Raw genomic sequence first — 19,811 nt, forward strand, 5'->3', positions numbered from 1 at the left:
AATGAATTCTCTTACATAATCTTCATTTTCTTCAACAGTTCTTTCTGTCACCTCCCCTGACTGAACTTTTGTATGCCAGTTAACACAAAAATGCAAAAGCTTTTAGTCCCAGTTTCTCATGGACTGTTGATGTTCTGCTGTCTCTTGTTTATGTTGAAGAAAATCAGAGTGATATAACTCTCCTGCAGTTGGCTTGTTTGTAAAAGGCTGAAGTATTATCAGCTATGCCAGATTCCATGGCCAGGAATACCTTCCTGAGAGGTGCACTTTCCACTGGAATTAGCTGGAGCACACAGATTTGGCAGGCATTCCCAATCTACTTCCCAAAAAGGTTACGTGCACTTCCTTAATGCCACTTCTCAGAACAAGCTCTAAGGAAAGCAGCAGATAACTTAGTATTTTATTTATGAAATGAGCATAACCCAAATGCATTTTCTGATTGGTTTTGCTCCCCACTTGCCATTACAGTACAAGACTGGAGAAAGATTTCCAGGTTTCACTTATAGGGGATTGCTTTTAAAGAGTATTTAGAGATATTGCAGAATCACAAAATGGTTGAGGTGACAATAAACAGCAATGCCTTATTCAAACACAAAAATAAGTCTACTAATATCTGAGAGAAGTGTGGTTTTTGTTTGAAGAATTGACAAAAAAAATTCCAAGCACAACTTTTCTTTTTTTTTTTTTAAATCTGCATTTTTTTTCTTCAGAGCATCCTGAAAACTGAGACAACTGAAAGTGCATCTACTAAGAACAGTCAAAAAAGTGTTATTTGTCAGTCTCAATGCCTCCCATTCTGACTTCACCAAGTTTCTTTCACATTTTTTCCCCAATACCAACTCGAGAGTAGAAAGGAAATTGCTGTATAAAAATGTGCCGGCATTTAGATGGATATCTGCATATAGATTAATATGTTAATTACATTCATGAGCTGCATATAATGAGATTTGCAGAGAAAACTTAATGCTAGCCTTGAGTAGCGGATGCATCCGAACACATAAACTCTTTTTTAAACTTGTCATGTATATAACTTACAAATAATTTAAAAGGTGAATTTTTACCTGTTGAATTTATTTTTTGCCTGAATTTATTTTTACCTCTTTTTTTTTTTTTTTTAAGAGAGTTTTTTGTAAATATAACAACCTTAGCAGTAGGAATTGCCAGGTCTGATAAAGCAGATTAAGAGCAAAACCAGACAAGAGGAGAATCACCAATGCATCTTCATGATTAAGAACATTCCTACTTTATCTGGTGTTCTAGGTTGCTGCTACTTTGTTATAGTCAGGTATACAATAGTAAGGTACAAAATACCTCCATACATTTAGATCAAGATTTTCAAAAAAGTTAGACAAAAATTCCTAAACTTTCAGAGGATAAAACTTTCTGAAAAGTTTTGTCCTTTTAAAATCATGGAGAAAAAAAAAAAACCAAAACTCTGGAAAATCCTAATTATATGCAGCATATATGTTATACAGTTACCCTCCTTCCACCAATAAATAGGTTATCTATGTCAAACAGTCTAGAAATTTAAATGCCTATGGAGCTATAACAATTCTTAGTTTCTGTGGGTATTTTTAACTGTATTATGTTTAACTGAATATCACAAAACACAGCACTATGTTAATTACTCATTTTTATCTATGCAGTAGATGAAGCGCATAACACTTGCTCCTGTTAACAGTGCAAGTTTATCCTGATAAATCCAGTACTGAAGTTATTTCAATATTGAACAGTTAAGGCCTCAATAAGAATCATTAACAATCTTTCCACAGTAATAAGGAAAGCTGAACCTTTGGGGAGAGGTGGGAAGAAGTTCTCTTACTGGGTGATTCAAAGATTTCAGATATATGTTTGTTTTGCTGGAATTTCACAGCTTTCAACCAGATCTAAGGCAAGCATTAAAAAGAAACTTTTCTTCAAAAAGAATTAAAAAAAAAAATGAAATAGAGGTTAGTATTGCCTTGGACATTAAGTTTCTTTATCATCTCTAGGGAAAACATTAAGATAACTTATAGATTAAGAAGAAAATATTCTAACAACAAGATAATATTTTTACAGCTTCACTGACATTTTTTTCAGTGAAAATCCTTTTACTGTTTTTTTTGGTCACACTTGCTTGAGGAAGGACAAGGTGTCAGCAGAGTGGGGTTTCAGCTACTGAGAAGCCTTCTACTGCCCTGTCTTCTCAGTTACACAGGGAGCTTTGCTTTATGAAACACCAAGAATAAAAGAAATCAATAGGAAGTCTCCAAGCTTTTCAGCACAGCTGAAATTCCACCTCCTTAGTAACACATAATGCTGACTAACACTTTATTTCCTCAGCTCCACCTAGTGCCCTGACTCGCTCCCCAAGAAGCTGCCATTCTTTTCCCCCACAAATGTCCTGAAAAAATATCTACTAGTAACATAATTCAAAAACCAGGAAAGATGAATTGTTCTTTTTCTCATTTTATTCTATGTACCCTGCAGTAATACTGTATTTGCAATGTTCAAATAAATGATAAGCTCTCTGGTCTTGAAAATTTTTTAGGGATGGCATTTTTACATTTTAGCATGATATTCCATAACTCATTCTATTACCTACAGAAACACACACAATATACCAGTGGCATGCCTGCACTTTTTCATTCCCCCTCCAGCTGCCTAGTAGATCTGTCTCCTTCCTTACAGGTGCTGCTTTGTGATTTTATAAGTTCTCCTACTGTTTCTATCAAGGAAATGCCTACTTTTCTACTCACACAGCTGCCCTGATCACAAAGATGGAATATAGTTATATTTGTCTTAATAATTTAGTCAGTATTCAGTATAACCTGCAGCTTATTAAGAATTCCGTGGTGTTCACATGAATGTGGTTCTTCCACAGGGGTTCCACTGTAATTCTGCACGTTTGAAATCCAGCTGGCACCATGGCCTGATATACCTGAGAACACCTGAGAAAGCAAAGAGCTCTTTTTGTTAAAATGTCTGTTTTGAGACAGCACCATAAATTGTCATATGACATAAAAAAAGGGTAACTTACAAATCAGCACTGCCCATTAATATTCTGGTCAGGAAGCATTAGGATGAGAAAGGGTACTCTGCATTTTTCATCCATCCATGTACCCAGACTCTATTTACATGATGAAGGAGGGGAGGAAAGACCCATTTGAAACTGTTTTGATCACTTATAATTTCTGAACAGGAAGACTGATCTGTACTCCTCCTTCCATATATTAACAGATGAAAGGTTCTAACAATACAACAGTCATTCTGAGTTTCATTAAAATAGATTAGATTAGTAATAATAAACCTTAATCCCTTCCAGACTTCATCACTAACACTTTTCAGCTGTCAGCACAGCTGTGCTTAAATCACTGCAAAAGATCCAAGATATTCAATCCCCACACATATCCAGAGAGATGGAATGGAACTGCTGTATCCATTACTGTAAATGTAGTGTAAGCTCTCACAGATATTCCCCTTAATGAGAGGCTGCTCTGGTTGCAGACACCACTCACAGTGACAGCTACAGTATGAACAATTTATTACTCTTTGGTTTTGAAACTAAAGCTGTTTCTGTGTTCAGTGAATATTAACACAAGCTTGGCAGCTGGGCTGAGCCCCAACTGCAATTCACTGTGGCTGTGGGAACATCAACATTTCATAAGTTTCATGATCTGTGCATATGCCCCCAAGAGTTCCCTTTTCTCTGATGAAATACTGGAACTGCTGCCATAGGATATTGTTATAGATGGTATAACACTAACTAGTAAATTTATTCTATACAGCTTTTTTCTCATTAAGCAAAAAACCCCAAGTATCACCTTACAAACTGCGGAGCTTTTTCTTGTACAGTCATTACAGGTGCTTTCAGTTTTAATCATCAACTTTGAAAAACATGAACAATAAACAAGCCATTAAAGTATCATTACAAAAAAAAAAAAACAAACAACCTGTCCAGACTAAGTTCTCATATAGTGAATTCTTCTTTAGAAGTTTATTTCTGGTAAAATAATATTTATATTAGTCATGCCACTGATATGCATGAGTAGGATACCCAAATCATAAAATAACAAAGGGATTATTCAGTTCAATGACAGGATTTATGTTTGTTGCAGCTGAAGAAATATGCACAATCCAACGATAAGTTAAATTAAACAGATTAGGATATTTGGTGATAAGTTTAGATAGCTTTAACATGCTTGTTTGCTCTTAAATTCTATTAACAGTAAAGTCAGACCACATTAATATTGAGGAAAATGCCACGCCAGTAGCTGTGTTTTAGCAGTGAAAAGTAGTTTTTCCCTGTATTTTAAAAGCTGTAGAGGATGAATTTATTACAGCATGGAAATGCAGAGAATGTACTAACTTTTGAAATGCATTATATAACTAAAATGAAATGTCATTATGTAACAAAAGTGAAAATTGTTAATGTACCCTTTATCAAATCACATGTCATAAGAATGCCACTTCAGAAATGCTCTTTCTATGTCATGGAGCAACACCACAACAGCATCCTGACATTCAGTGTCTGTAGGATATGATGAAGTACCTGATGTAAATTCCATGCACTCCCAATACGAAATTCACTGAGAAGGAAAAGAAACTCTTGGTGCCTTTATGATGAACCTATCAAGCTGATTTGATAATCTTAAGGCACAATTTCAATATATTTCCTTAGATTTTTGCCTGACTTAGTGGATGCCTAATTTCCCTAAAGATTCTGAGAACCACTTGAATTACCCTTTATTCTTTTGGTGATAATCTGTAATGCTCATGCCTAACAAAAATCCAGGTAAAGGGTACCCCTACAGCTGGCAGGGAGCCCAGGTGATGACATTTCAGTTAGATTCATTGGGTTTTTGACCAGAGAGGAACTTGTAAAAGTCTGGGCCAGGACACATTGCACCTCACACTTCTGGAGAGCCCAAACTGACAGAAGCCCCTCATCTTATACTGGGGTGTTCTGGTCCACCACAAATCCAGGGGATCACTGCTTCTGTTGACAATGCCACACCTAGCAAGAGAGAAATTATTTGTGCTCTGTACAGATTTTTGCTTTTGTTGTTCTAAAAAGGACAAACCCACAGCACCCTGATAGCTCCATTCAGGTTCTCAAGGAGAATTTTTAGTGCCCAGCACCTGCAGTTGTATCTCTCTGTAAGTGTCCACCAGGAGCATTCAAACATGGGATTGTCTAAGGTCACTGACCCCTAATTCACGGGACATAACACACAAGAAAACCCAGCCAAAAAGCAAACAACCAAACCAAATTGCATGACAGAAAAAACCATGAGTGTTGATAGTAGAGAGGCTTAAAGCCAATTTCTCTCTCTGCAGACTCATTTTTAAAGTGCCTGAAATATTATCCATGCTATAAGAATAGACTGATAACTAAAGGACATGAAAAGGTCACACTCATTCTCAAAACTTAGCCTTTGAGCCAAACTATTTTACATCTGTGAACACAGACCCCATATATTCTGAGCAGTCTGCATTGACAGCAAATTGTGTTTTATTTTGAATAATTACTCTTTGTCGGCTAAGATAATTGTGGTTCAACACTGGCAGCACATAAAATCCTAATCCTTTATCACTTTGGCACCATGATTTGCTTTTGAAAGTCATCTTGATGTGTAATAGGCCTCCATACCATTACATGATTTGTTTCTTCAATTGTTTATAACTCAGTAGAGCACAGCACCTGTAATTTGAGAACTGGAAAAATTTCAAGAGCCTTTTTTCAGAACAGCACTGAGGTAGATGAGGCTACATCCTCAACTGTACAAAATGAGTCTGCATTAAACAATTTCTTTACTAAGAATCTAGTCCCTTGTTTGCTATGTCAGAGAAAAAAAATAAATACACTTATTTATACTTCACCAATTATTTATAATTTCTGTCTTAAGTAATTATTATAATATCTATTCTATCTTCAGTCATTTTTATAACTCTCATACTTCTTCCCCTAGGATTAGACTATGTAGAAATTACACTGATGAAAATTATGACTTTCCAGAAAAAGCAAGTCAAATAAGTGATGTCTGAGGGGGAAGAATTTCTTTAGAATTACTTTTTTCCCTCTCCCCCAAGGTAGGTACCCCACAATATCTTTGGTATTTCTTTTCAAGGTACTTCTACATTGTTTCAAAAGTCTTTTTGTAATTCCCTAACTGCTCTTCAAGTCTGGATGATGGTCATCATCATCATCACCACCACCTCCAGCAGCACTGCAGTTTCTGCAGATGCACTCAGACAGTTTTGCTTGTCCCAGTCACACAGAGTTAATCTCACACCAGCTCTTGCTCCCCAGATCAGCCTTTATCCCCTGCCCCCAACAGGACATCTCAGTCTTTAGCTCAAAAATGGAAGCACAGTATCAGGAATAACTTTGGGAAATAAAGTCAAGGCAGTAGACCAAACCCACAAAAGCTTCACCTGCATTGAAACATTCGGTCCTAAAAGCCATAGCATCTTCTTGGAATAAAATTAAACAAATATAAATTATTTATCATTTAATCCAGTGTTTCAGATTATAAGAGCATAACAATAGATGCATTTTGTAAATAAACAAATATGCTTCTTATCAAGAATAATAAGAGGAATTAAGAGACTGTATCAAAGCTTCATTCATTTCACTTTCTTAATTTCACTAGCTTTGGTTTTATTTCAATTATTACACTCCCTCATGATTCTTAATGCAAACTAAGTTCATCAGTCCTGATGCTGTGTCATCTCCAGTGTTGGAAGAAAGCTTTTTCAATAATAAAAAGATTCTCACAGGACATAAGTGGGGCATGTTTAAGTGTATATTATATCAAGTATAGAGCATAAATGAATACACAAATAATTTTTATGAGGGACATTGGCAGAATTGGATTGAAAGGTCTTTTAGTTCTTTCAGTCTGTGTATTTTGATTGGATTTTGTGTAAAAAAAAAATGTACCTGAACACAGGAAGAACTTTGATTGGTCATCGACCTGAGTATGTCACGCATTATTCACCGGATTAGAAAAAACAGAGAGAAAGAAAAATGTAAACATTTAGTGGAACAACTACCATTACTAAACAATTATATAATTAAAAAAAAAAAAATGAGTCAGTATTTGCATGTGTTTAATTAGAACACTCTATTACGACTCTCCTCCACTTGTTACACAAAGCAGAAGGAAAACAAGATTTATTCTGAGTAGGTTCTCCCCAAATGTACTAATCATAATCTATGTTTCCCATTTGGAAGAAAATGTGATGGAAATAATCTTAGTGACTTGTAACTCCTGCTTATGGTTCTGATTTTGGACCATATTTTCTAAGCATTTTAAAATATGGAGCAAGCTGGAGTGTAACAAAGTTTACTGTTGCTACTGGTTATGCAGAAAAGGTCTGACATCAAGGAAAATAAGTAAGGCTTTTTTAAGCAGCGTAATAACTGCACAATTAAGCACCCTATTTTACTGGTGACAGAATGATGACACTGTTGCCACTATAATTAACAGCCTATGGATCTAGCAAAACTAATTAAGTCAGCTGAAAGACTTCTGCAGCCTTTCCAAATTGTCTGTTCCAAACTTAACTAAATTACTTTTCTATACTGACACAGAATACTTACTTCACCATCATCAATTGGTTCTACTTTTTTTTCTAAAATCAGATTATGATAAAAGAAAAAAAAATTGGTGTATTTGCTCCAACATGCAGTATTTTTAGAATTAGCCTTTAATTATTTATGACTTGCCAAGGGAAAATGAAATCATCGATAAGCAAGTATTTTCATAATTGTCATTAAATATTGGGCACTTCTGATTCCATATGCTGACAATGCTGTCAGGGAAGACTTACTCAGAATGTCTATGATGTGCTTTTGTTTCAGTATTCAATCATAATCAACAATTCCTGCAGTAGCAATAGTTCAAAATGGCCCCAAGGCCCCATAAAAAAAGAACTGCTGAGTTTGTGACCTTGATCTTTAGAAAAGGTAAAACGTTTTTAGACTGGATCTGAATAAGAATGTTGTCAAGATGCTATTTACAGAGTTTTAGGATTTTCAAATACAAATGTAATAACTTTGATAAAAGACACTTCACTTTATTGCAGAACTTAGTCTACCTAATTAGGTGTAATTTGCTCTAGTTTTCAGTACACAGCCACTAAAAAAAACAAGATAAATGCTGCAGGAAATGTGGTATGACCTTTTCATTATTGCTTTGTCAGGACATCTGTCAAGGGACTTTTGCTCCATTCCAAAGCAGACACTGCAATGAACTGGAGTAGGGAATGGCTTGTTCTTGGTAGGGTGCCAGACTGTGCTACCAAGTAAGATTCATAATGTACTGCAGTCAATAAGATATCAAGGTACAAGGTACAGAATAACCCCAAATTTATCTTCTGGAGTAGGAAAGATCAACAATCACTGTGCATTAAAAAGGAAAATACAAAAAGACAAAAAGAGATTGCATTTGCCACAGCCCTGTTAATATTATCTCTGATTATATACCCTACAATTTTTATTATGCAAATCCATTTCTGAAATGTTATAATAAGAAATTTCATAACATCAACAATGTGAAATGGTGGCTCAAGATATGCAGAAGAAAGAATACACATAGCTTGACACAGTTTTCTCACAAAAGGAAAAAAAAATCGTTTGGATCTATCGAATTCTGGCAAGCATAATGGTTATTGAAAAATTTTAGGAAGCTGCTCAAACCAGTCTGTCTTCTCAGGTTAAAATGAATTGTTTCAGGGACAAAAGAACCATGCCAACCCTGCAAGAATTAATAACCTTTTTCTAATGCCTGTTCTATAGTAAAGAAAAGAGTGACAAGCAGAGCCTATTTCAGTATGCTTACATTTTCTGGCCTCTTCATCTTACCCCTGCAAGAATTGCAGAGTAATAAAAGTACAAGATACACATCACAAGTGGTATTGACAGCCCTCTCTGCTGGGAATGTTTTAGAAACTTGTTTATCAAACCCATCATAAGTATGGAACAAGCTAAAACTTCACAGTAATTACCTGCTACAACAATATATTTGCAGACAAATATTTGCCACTTTACTTTTTATTTTGTAGAGTCATATAGTTACTCAACAAAACAGACATTTGAAATATCTAGAATGCTCTTAAAGTTTTTACTGGTAATTAAATGCATTTCCACTATAGCTGTCTTTCTCTTTTCTCCTGGTTTTTCACTTAACCTGTTACATCTCTTGTTTAATTAAGCTACATTGTTAGGAAATGAAATAATCTTGTGCAAGTTTATGGATTTCTTTCTTCAATAACAATTATTTTATAACTTCCTATTTCAGTTAATACCTTCAATTTCCAGAGCACACAGGAGTCAGGACATTTATAGCAGCAGGCAGCCAGTTATTGAAACACTGAGTTCAGTCCCACGTTGCCAATGCAGTTGTGATACTGTTTTCAACTGCAGAGCCCCAAAAGCTATATAAACAAGTATAAATGAATAATATAAAAAACAATTCCAGAATTTTTCTCTTGTTTCTTAGTATACTGGGGAAGAATGCAGGAAAACTGCTTCCAAAAGTGACAATGACTGCCATTGAGGAATGACACTATGATTTAGCAAATAATTCCATTCTTATTTAATTCCAGGCAAAGTTTCTAATGCTTTCTCATTCCCCAGTCAGCCCACCCCCATCCTTCCTCTAACAAGGAAACACCCAGGCAGTCAGGCTTAGCTACAGCTCAGCAGACTGGTTTGGTGTCATTTTCTGGGACTGAACCATGCTTTGACATGTCCAGTTCCTATTATTTCCTTAAACTTCTCACACAGTGAATAAAGCTGAACTTGACTTGAGTAGAAAAGCAGAGTTGAAATCATGAAAATTTGCAAAATCAGGGGGGATATTAGAGTGAGAAGAGGACAAGAGAGCAGAAGGTTGCATTGATAGAAGTTGCTGTCAGCCACAGGAGCCCTGGGGAGCCAGCCCTGGGTGTGTGCAGGTGACAGTGGTGACTTTTTCTCCAGCTGGTTTAGTGGATTTACAGGTTTTAGGTGGGGACAAGGTGCATATAGCCCAAACTCTACCAGGAGCTGTGTGAAAAGAGCTGAAGAGAAGCTGTTCCCCCAGGAGCTGATGGGGTGCCTGCAGCTGCCATGGCCTGCAGGAGAGGGAGCGTGCTCATGGTCTAGAACACTTGAGGAGTGGTTATAAAGCATTTATGGAATTGTAGGTCTTGGTTAACATTTTGTGCAGGCTGCTATAGCTATCAGGAATGACTGGCTCACTAACTGACAGTTAATAACATGCAATTAATAAATCATGAAGCTGCTCCAAACCTTACTTCTACTAAGCCATGAGTTAAGCATTTTCCCTGTGACAGCCGAGCTCTGATTTTCATTTTATACGAAGCTCTGCTCTGTGTGCTTGCCCAGAAAAGCCAGATGGCAGAGCAGAGTGTAAATGAGAGATACCTATACTGCATCCCCATGCTACAGGTATTGAACCTGGCTTGAAAATTGTGCAGGTGGAGCTCTGTACCTGTCTCCAAACACATCAGCACACTCCAGCAGCGTGCTGCTGTGTGAGCAAAGGAAGAGCACAGAGAGGAGCTGTTCAAGGCACCACTGTCTCTTACCAGGGCCCTGCCAGCTTCTCAAGAGCTCCTCAGAGCACTTAGGCTCTAAGCAAAGCAGCTTCTGACAGGATTTGTAGTTCTGGTAAATACATTACTAACTCCAGAGGACAAAACAGAGATCTGAGTTCACCTACAGTAAGGGAGTAAGAGATTTATTTCTGTAAAATCTATTTAGTCTACCAAAAAAAGACCTTTACACTAATATAAACTGTTAGTGTGTGAAGTTACACTGATTCATAAAAGGTGGCACTTGGAATATCCTGACAAAATCAGGTGCAATAAGTACTGGCACCACATTTGTGGTCTGTTGCTCAGCACTGGTGCTCTTTCAGTGAAGGCTTTATGTTTAACTGGCAGGAATCCTCATGTCTAACAAAAAAGGAACAGAGCTGAGGTGAAATCTTCTTGATGTAAATAATATAGGTCAGTTATAATCATCCTTTAGATCTTGGAATATAACCACCTGCCCAATAATTCCCATTCCTCCTACCACTGCTAACCTTTCTCTTTACTATGCAGAAGAGGGTTTTTTTTTTTCCTTCAAACTTACTCATATTTTAAATAAAAAACTATAAATATGCAGTGTTTATAACCGCACTTCCACAAAACTTTGGAAATAGGATAGGTTCAAGAGGTATTAAGTAAGAAAATTTAATTTCAATAAATAAATTATATTCAATATTTTTTGTAACAATGTAGGAGTCACTAAATTTGAATTTGCAAAATATTTTATAGCTAGTGTTTTTATCAGTTCATGTGTAGTAAGTTGCATGTGATTTCTTTTTTTTAACCATTTACCCCTAAAGTTATTAACGTGTTCCATTAAGTCTGGGCAGTTTTGATTACTTTCTAGAGAGGAATGAGTAAATTACAGCAGCCAGTGCCTACAAATTTCTTCTGAAAGAGCCATGTACAGATAAAACCTAACACAAGATATAAATGTCTAAATTTAAGAGGGACTCAGTCATGAAATTAACTTGGAATAAAGAGCAGCTGCACAGTCTTTGGTAGCTGTTTTTTTCATTATACCACAAGAACTTTCTCAATGACATCTCTATCACCATCATCACCCCCTGTAAACACAAATCTCTTGGCATGGCATCTCAATATACAACAAACCAATGGAGGCAAAAGAGAGCTCAAACTAAACATTTGCTTTAGGATATCACAAGTCCCTCAAGGACCCTATAGAATGATATTACTTTTAATTAGGTGTCACTTAATAAGTTCCTCCAAGTTTGGATATTATAACCAGACTAATACTCTGATGAGTGACTTTCTCACTAGAAAGAAATTAAATTATTGTCATATTTGCTGATACATAAAGATTGAGACAAAGAGTAATGCAGTGGAATAATCATGACGAAAAGCCATCTTTACCAGATGGTAAACCAGGCACTAATAGGAAACATTAATTTTTGGTTTGACTAAATATAAAGTTTTATACAGAATTAAAAAAAAAAAAGTGGTTCACGTTCCTTAGGGACAGGAAAGGGTACTGGGAAGAAGTAATGCCAGAGAGAGCTCTGGGAATCCCGAGCCCAAGCTGACAATGACAGTGCAGAAAAAAGTGTTAAGCAGAAGTTTTGCTGCACATTGAAGAGACAGAACATCTACTTTGTGTCCTTGTTTGCCAGGATAAAATTTCTATTGGAATAATGGCCAAGGTCCTCAGTGAAAAAAGTGTTGCAGAACCTGGGAAGGTTCTACTGCAAATGCCACTGAAAGTTTGGAAAAGCTGCAGGACTGAAGCATTTGGGTCTATTTATTTTACCTGAAAAAGATGAAAGACTAACCGAATAAAAACGTATAAATAACAGTATGGGGAATAAAAGGGTGAAGAAGTTCAGCTTCCAGATGTTCTTACTTTATGCTCTTTAAACCTAACATAAAACATTTTGGCTTTCTTCTTTTTTATAGGACAAGAGGGAGTGATTGATTAACACCAATATTGCAGTTCATCCCTTGACCTTTTGCCATAACTTCTCTGATCCTGTCAGTAATCATACACATATTACTGCAGTTTGCCTTTATCATGGAGATTTCAATTGCTCTCCCACAGCAAGTGTGAGCAAAACAGTGCATTTTTAATAATGTGCTTATTTCTATAAGCCAAATTGAACTTATTATATTCAGCATAACACTCATTGCATACAGATGAGTTCTCCATTTATGTATTTAATATAAATATCTATATTACATATTTCTGCCTGATTTTGAAGATGAATAGGTTTTATTTAGATTTAGGGAAATAGTGATTCTGCTGCACACAAGGTAAAACAGCCATCATGGAAGCATGGTCTAAGATGACTTGGAATAGTGAAAACATGTCACAAGTTATTGATTAATTTGAGCCCATCCTAATTATCCTGAGCAAAACTGGTGTGAGCAAAATGGTCTCAACAGTAAGCAGACTCCTTGAAAAGTACCAGTACCAGTAAACTACTGGACTTTCAAACACCTGTTGTGTTATTTAGAAAAACTTTTTGGTCAAACAATGAAAAACCAAACTGAATCCCCTTCCACCCACAAAATTCCCAACAAATAGAACCCCAAAATCCTGATCACAAAATAATTTTATCATAAATATCATTGAACTGTTTGAACTGCTTTTTATAAGCTGACAAATAGCTCTGAGAGTTTTTGATACCCTTTTTTGGATATATTCTCTACAATTGAGAAGTACACCAACAAATAAATCAAACAAAATGCTTCATAATTCATTTTAACAGAAATTCATAAGACTATATAAGAAAGAAGCATCATAAAAATAGCATCACTGTAACTTACCTGAGAACTGAGTATTACAGCACTTGCTTCTGCCAAACTGGGTCTACTTGGCCAGACTGCCTTATTACAAAGTGTCAAAGCAGAGCTGTGGGGAAAAAGGTTCAGTTCAGCACAACTTCAAATAATTGCTTAATACTCAGATAATGATTATTAAATATGTTTTACTATCCTGAAAATAAGAAGCCATCAAAAACAAGAAGGAAAACACATTGAACCAATATTTCACCTCCAGTTAATTGAAATCTTATCTTTTCTCTACACTGACTAACACTTCTAGAGATAAGAGCTAATATTTTTAAATGCTTTTGTTAAATTAACACAGCCCAAACCTCTACCTACTTTCAGTTCTCAGCCTGAGGGTGCAGGTACCAGGAAATGTCTCAGAGCACTGAGAAACCTCTTATTATTGATGGTTGTACAATTTTTTTGCCCATGATAGCACCTTGACTCCTTTCCCTTTTTGTTGTGACAGATAAGCCTAAAATATTTCAGAGTTTGAAATGGAAGATAAGCAGTAAGCAACAAAATGTTTGATGATTATTCAAAGCTTATCTGAATTGCCCATACTTCCTGAGGCCAGTGTGTGTCATAAGATCTACAGTCCTTCCAAATTCCAGACAGTTCAGAAGTACCTGGAAAATTGTTTTTAATCTCTGTATGTTGGCACTTTTATCTTTGCAGACTTCAGGTAAGACCTGCAAATACAAAGTTGTGCACAAGTTTAAAAAAAAATAAAATACTTAATATAAATTTGTACCTTAAACAGTTTTATTTTTGAGGACTATTATAATTTTTATTTGGGACCTCTCAACTGCCATGCTATCCTCAATCACAGTTCTGCAATATGACTGGCCAGATGATAAATGATATTGGTCACATCACATGTTTTTGCATCTTCTCAGATTATTTTCTATATTTTAAATGCTTTCTTTACTGTAGCAACAAATCATATAGTCGAAAAAAAAATCAAGCTTTGTCATGGGGAAAAAAGGCACACAAAAAAAGAAGCTGCTCTCAATACTCAGGAAGTAAAAAAGGCCCAAACCATTATAGGTTTCCTCAGAATAATTAATTCTAGTTTTATCCTTTGCATTACAGAAAGACTGGAAAGCATTTTCAAGGTAGGAGAGTTAAGCACTCCAAGGTACTCTGCATTTTCAGCCGTGCTCCTGACTAAAAGCAGAATGAAATCCTTAATTTAGAATTTCAACCATTGCAGGCAGCCACCCTCAGCCCAGTTTCACATGTCCTGGAGGAAATGACTGTTCTATAGCAAAACCAGAGGGATCCATTCCTGCCAGCCTGCACGAGGCATCTTGAGATACGAATTGAGGAAGAAAGGAAATGGATTTATTTGTCCATGGTGTTTGTGTTGCACTTGCAACACTTGTCAGCATTTATTGCCCATGTTGAATGTCCAAGAGTCATGTTTAGAGGTTTTTCAAGGTACATGATTATTTCTGTCCCTTTACATAAAACTTTCTCTCATTTACACACTGTGTGCATTTCTCAGGGATTTAAATGAAGGTAGAGTCTGTATTGCCTCATTTGAAAAGTCAAGCACTTTATCTTCTAGTCACAGAGTAAAAGCCTTTGAATTTGGGAAAATGTTCCAGGCACAGTCCTCAACTGTACACATACCATTTTAACTTTAATCACTGCACTAGGATTTAAGAATGTCCTGGAATTTAGAAGGACAAAAGCCAGTGCATAGAATTTTCTCACAATCATCTGTTGTCAAAAAACATCTTTTCCCTTCATTTCTGCACCCTTGATTTTCCTAAGATCAAGAAGTTATATCTAAAATTTGTATTGAATTTGATAATTTATTTACCAACACAGTTAGCAGAAACCAACTGTCCTTCCACTTGCACATTTATTTTAACATTTGAAGTACTTTGTAATTACTCAGGACTGGATTACCCAATGAATTAAAACAAAATAGGTCCATGTGGCAATATCCATGTTCTTTGAAATCTTCAGCATGTTTTCCTTCTAGACCAATGGACTCACAATACTGAAGCTTCAAGCTGCCCCCATGTCTGAGTATTCCAGTTCCTGCCAAGCCATATGGCACATCTTTGAGTGTTAATGATTTTCATGTTCAGTGTGAACTCTTTGAAGTAATGCTGCATTTGTCTTTGATATAAAGTAGCCTGATATAAAATAGCTTAATTAAAATAGTTTGATATGAAATAGCTTAATTAAAAGTTAATTCAGTAAGTTTTCAGTGTGCTGTAACTATAATTCTTCAGAACCAAACTTTCCAATCAGGACGTATTTTTAATTGATAGAAGTATTACAGTGGTTTTAGGAAATCTTTTTCAAATAATTTGGAAGCATTGTTCCAGTTAATAGAATCAATGTCTGTTGCTATTTATCTTCAGGGGAATGTTTTGTTTCTAAGCAAATTAAATCCCAAAGGACAGAAAGTTGTATTTTAGCAGGCTCTCAATATGTTTTCTGTTTGAAATAGTTGCAAATGTGCTGGTTGCTTTTAAAGCATATAATATGACTTCAACATCTGTGCAAAAGGCTGTGAAAGACATTTTGAATATACCATTTCCCAGGGGAAGAAAATCCATTGGAACAGAAATCACATCAAGATTTCCATGCAAAAGCTAATATACACTGCAGTCCTGATGTTAGTCTGACAGTGCCTTCCCTCTCCTGTCATGGATTTTGTTCATCCTCATCAAAGCTGGGCCTGTCTGCGTAGGTGACAGTGCTCTAAACAGGCTGCCAGCACGTGGGCACGTCGGGAAGAGTTCTAACAAACCTCCCCAGGCACAAGGAACAGCAGCTAGCCCTGCACCCAGGAAGGATCACACCCTGGGAGTCACTCAGCACTTCTGGCAGTGCAGCATAAGAGCTGGTGGTTCTGGCAGCAGCGTTCCCCACAGAACAGGCAATCCTCTTGGGAAGTGAGCCCAGGGCATCCCCTGAACAAGTGACCTGAAGGCAGGACTGTCCAAGTGACTGCTTGGTTTTGGTCAAGCACTTATCCTGCAAACCAGCAAAACAATATTGAAATCCCATCCCACTGGATCCAAACCTCATCTGGTTTCTTGACCGACAAAAAAATGCTGTGCATCTTTCCAGTGTTTTGCAAGATGTTTATGAATTGACTTTCCCCTGAAGAGTATTTACCCTGTCCAGCGAGAGCAATGTGTATTTTGTGCAGTGTCATCCAACAGCTTATTTATCCCTGGTCAAAAAATATCTTATTAATAACAAAAGAACCCATGCCCACACCTCCCACATCCCCCCCACACTCTGAGGCCATTTCTTCTCTATAGCACAGCTCCTTTTTCCTTTGGAAGTCAAGCCATTCCTTCATCTGCCCCAAACTATGTTTCATTCCTGTTGGTGTAAGGAAGTCAGCTACGCCTTTTTAACCCCCAAACCAGAAAAATCAAGATAAAAGCAGGTTCACATACAAAAAGGGCACAGTTTTACAAGTTTATGTTCAGTGGCACCCAACAGCAGAAATTCACCACTCGCGTGTCTAATACTTTCTCAAACATTGCCTATCCAATTTCCCCTCCCAGCCTTTTCCTAATGTCACAATTTTCCTGCTCATATTCTTCTAGGCCTTCACTTATCTAACAGATCCTGATGCTCTGATCACTGTAAACCACAGAGCACTCCCTAAGTTTTTCCTCCCTGCAGGCTGAGCTGTTAGTCCCTGCATGAAGTACGTGTGACACTGTGATGGATTCACAACAGATCTTTGCATTTAAGCAAATTTTAACCTTACCCATGTGAAGATTGCATTAAAACTAGAAAACAGTCATGCTTCACTTTCCTTAGTTAAATACAAAGTGATAGCTCAAGCTAACAGAACTAATAGTAGAAACACAAGAAAATCTATCGCTTAAAGGATGCTTATTAAGAAAATTATCTCCTTTCTCTCAAATGTCATGGTGACATGGCACAGATGCTGCAAGGTGCTTAAGCTAACGCTGTTAAGTGTAAAGGATTTACTGTGCAATGATTAGTTACTATGATATGTCAGCATCTCCTTCAAGTAAAGGTGAAATGAGCTGGTGGAATACAAAACACTGTACCATGATTAATGATGAAAAGTCAAAAAATTGGTCACTTATCAGGTAATATAAATTCCTTAGAGCCAAAGAAAGGATGACCATAATAATTCATGAATAATTTATCTAAAGATAAACCATTTGCAACAATAATCAATCAGAAATGAGTAGCTATTCTGAGCTAATTGATGTCCCCATTGAAGCACTGATTGACAGCCTTGCTCTGCTGGGCCCTGAGTAAGAGACAATCCACAGAGGGCAGTTAAGCAGAGTTATGTTGCCTCCCATTTGAAAGCTGTGTGGCTTTTCTCCTTTGGAGATTTTGATATTCCTGTAACAGATGGATTATCTGAGAACAGCTTATGGACAGCTGCAGTGTTTCTACTTACAGCACAGCCAAAACCACACATAGTTACTGTAAGAGCTTTTTCAGGAGAAGTTTGATACAGGGTCAAGGTTTGTAACACAACACACTCCATTATAACCATATATGCCTTTCAAGGAAGAAGTGACACTTTTCCTCTCTAGCTTTTCAAGCTTGACATATTTCAACAAAGTCTATATCCTCTTAATGCTTCCTCCTCATAACAATTAAGCTACTTGGAAAAAATATTATCTATATTGAAATCACTGCATACCAAACCAGAAAGCAACACCCTGAATTCAAGTATACCTAAGCTGCAATCTATGTCAGTTACTCTTGTGGTGCAGTTCATTACTCAGAACATACTGGATTAGAATATAATGAGCTATAAAACAAAATATAAGAACTGTATTTTGTTACTAACATGTTAACAATAATTACTAAGTTCATTACTACTTTTGTTGTTGTTTTACTGGTAAATCATTGCATTATTCATGTTTATCACTCAGTTATCTGCCTCTCCCTACTCTGTTTTAATTCCTCTCTTTCACATCAGAGAAGATTCAGTGCAGCAGCACAGAGGCACGGCAACTTGGAGATGTGCTACTCATCACAAATTACAACTCATATTTCACTGCTTTGCTAAATGCAAATAGCAAGGACTTGAGAAAATCATTAACAAGATCTTATACTGAATTTTGGATGGTAATTGAGCATATAGAGACAGCTAAGTCGTTACTCATTTTTCTAGCAATTAAATAATTCTTGGTTTGAATTAAGCCATTTGAAATCACTTCACTAGTTAGTTCACGGAATGCTGTGTTTAATCACTATCCATTCAGAGAGGATAGCCAACTTCCATTAAAACAGAAGTGAACTCATCCTACTTCAGATCATCCAACAAGACTTGGTTCCTACATCAGGGTTTAGGACTGAAGCTAAGTTTGGGGCAGCTGTGTGTCAGCTCTGCCAGGGCAGGTGACAAATCCCTGCCTTCCATGCCTAGTTCAGAACAAGTCTGGGCTGCAAAGTGAGAAATGAACCAAAGAGTTCCTCTAATTGTCTGTGTGAGAGGTACAGAGACACCAGAAACACTTGCCAAGTGCTGAAGCTCGCGAGTGTCTAGAGAAGACTTTTTTTGTTGTTTATCTACCAGGAGAGCAATATGTGCACTGCTAATGGTGCATGTTACACACCCACAGCTTGGATTTTGGCCCCAGTATGACCAGTATGGAGGGTCCCAGCCCCACCTGGATGGAAAGCCATGGCCCCAGTGTGCCACTGCAGCAGCTGGGTTTGCTGTGTGTACTCATTGAGCAGGGAAGGATTGTGCGGTGTGAGAGGCCACAGCACTTCTCAGAATGTGATCAGTTTTGAAATGTCTGTGTAGTTAGAGCCCTAAGGTTTTTTCCCATGAATAAAGGTTTTAGAACCACAAGCTAATAGCAGTTAGAAATAGAAAAGACTTGGATAATCACATTTATACAGAGATAAGGAAATAAAATCTTACAAAGTTCACACTCTGAATTATATGTTGAATTCACTAATAGTACTCTTCCTAGGAAGATGGCAATTTGGACAAGCATCATGAAAGATAAAATTATATTTGTTTCATGGCAAGAACACTAAAATTGAAGTGCAGTAAGTAGTATGCAAAACCAGCTTCCTGGGTGGTAGTGTGGTGCATAATTAGTGTCACCTCCCACAAAGTCAACAATTTCCTGTTTGCAATCTGCACTTACTATAAATGTGAAGAGATGGGAAATCAATGTATCTTAATGGGCGTGTTGACTCATTTATGGCTGGGTTAGGTTTACAAACTGTCTGTGGTTTTTATTTTCTTCTGTTTAGGTTTGGAAGGCTGACTCAATCAGCAAAGTGAACAAAGTACTGATCACTTCAGGAGATTACTTTCCAGCTGGCTGAATAACTTCAGAGGAAAAACACACTAACACCAAGTCCTAATGGTTTCTTTAGAGTCTCTCCAAACTGTTTTTTTTTTTTAAATCTACTAAGTGTATCCCTAGACT

The 19,811-nt window shown here is 36.8% G+C and overlaps 1 long non-coding RNA gene across 1 annotated transcript in view; it reads right to left on the reverse strand.

Annotated features, from left to right (window-relative positions):
• LOC128792508 (uncharacterized) overlaps nucleotides 1-19,811 on the reverse strand; it is a 323,910-nt gene that overhangs the window by 124,591 nt on the left and 179,508 nt on the right. The window contains exon 3 of the long non-coding RNA XR_008432428.1: nucleotides 13,372-13,456. This is a non-coding gene — a long non-coding RNA (uncharacterized LOC128792508). The remainder of the gene's footprint in view (nucleotides 1-13,371; nucleotides 13,457-19,811) is intronic.

The sequence above is a fragment of the Vidua chalybeata genome, chromosome 9 (genome assembly GCF_026979565.1).
Source record: "Vidua chalybeata isolate OUT-0048 chromosome 9, bVidCha1 merged haplotype, whole genome shotgun sequence".
Classification (NCBI taxonomy): domain Eukaryota; kingdom Metazoa; phylum Chordata; class Aves; order Passeriformes; family Viduidae; genus Vidua; species Vidua chalybeata.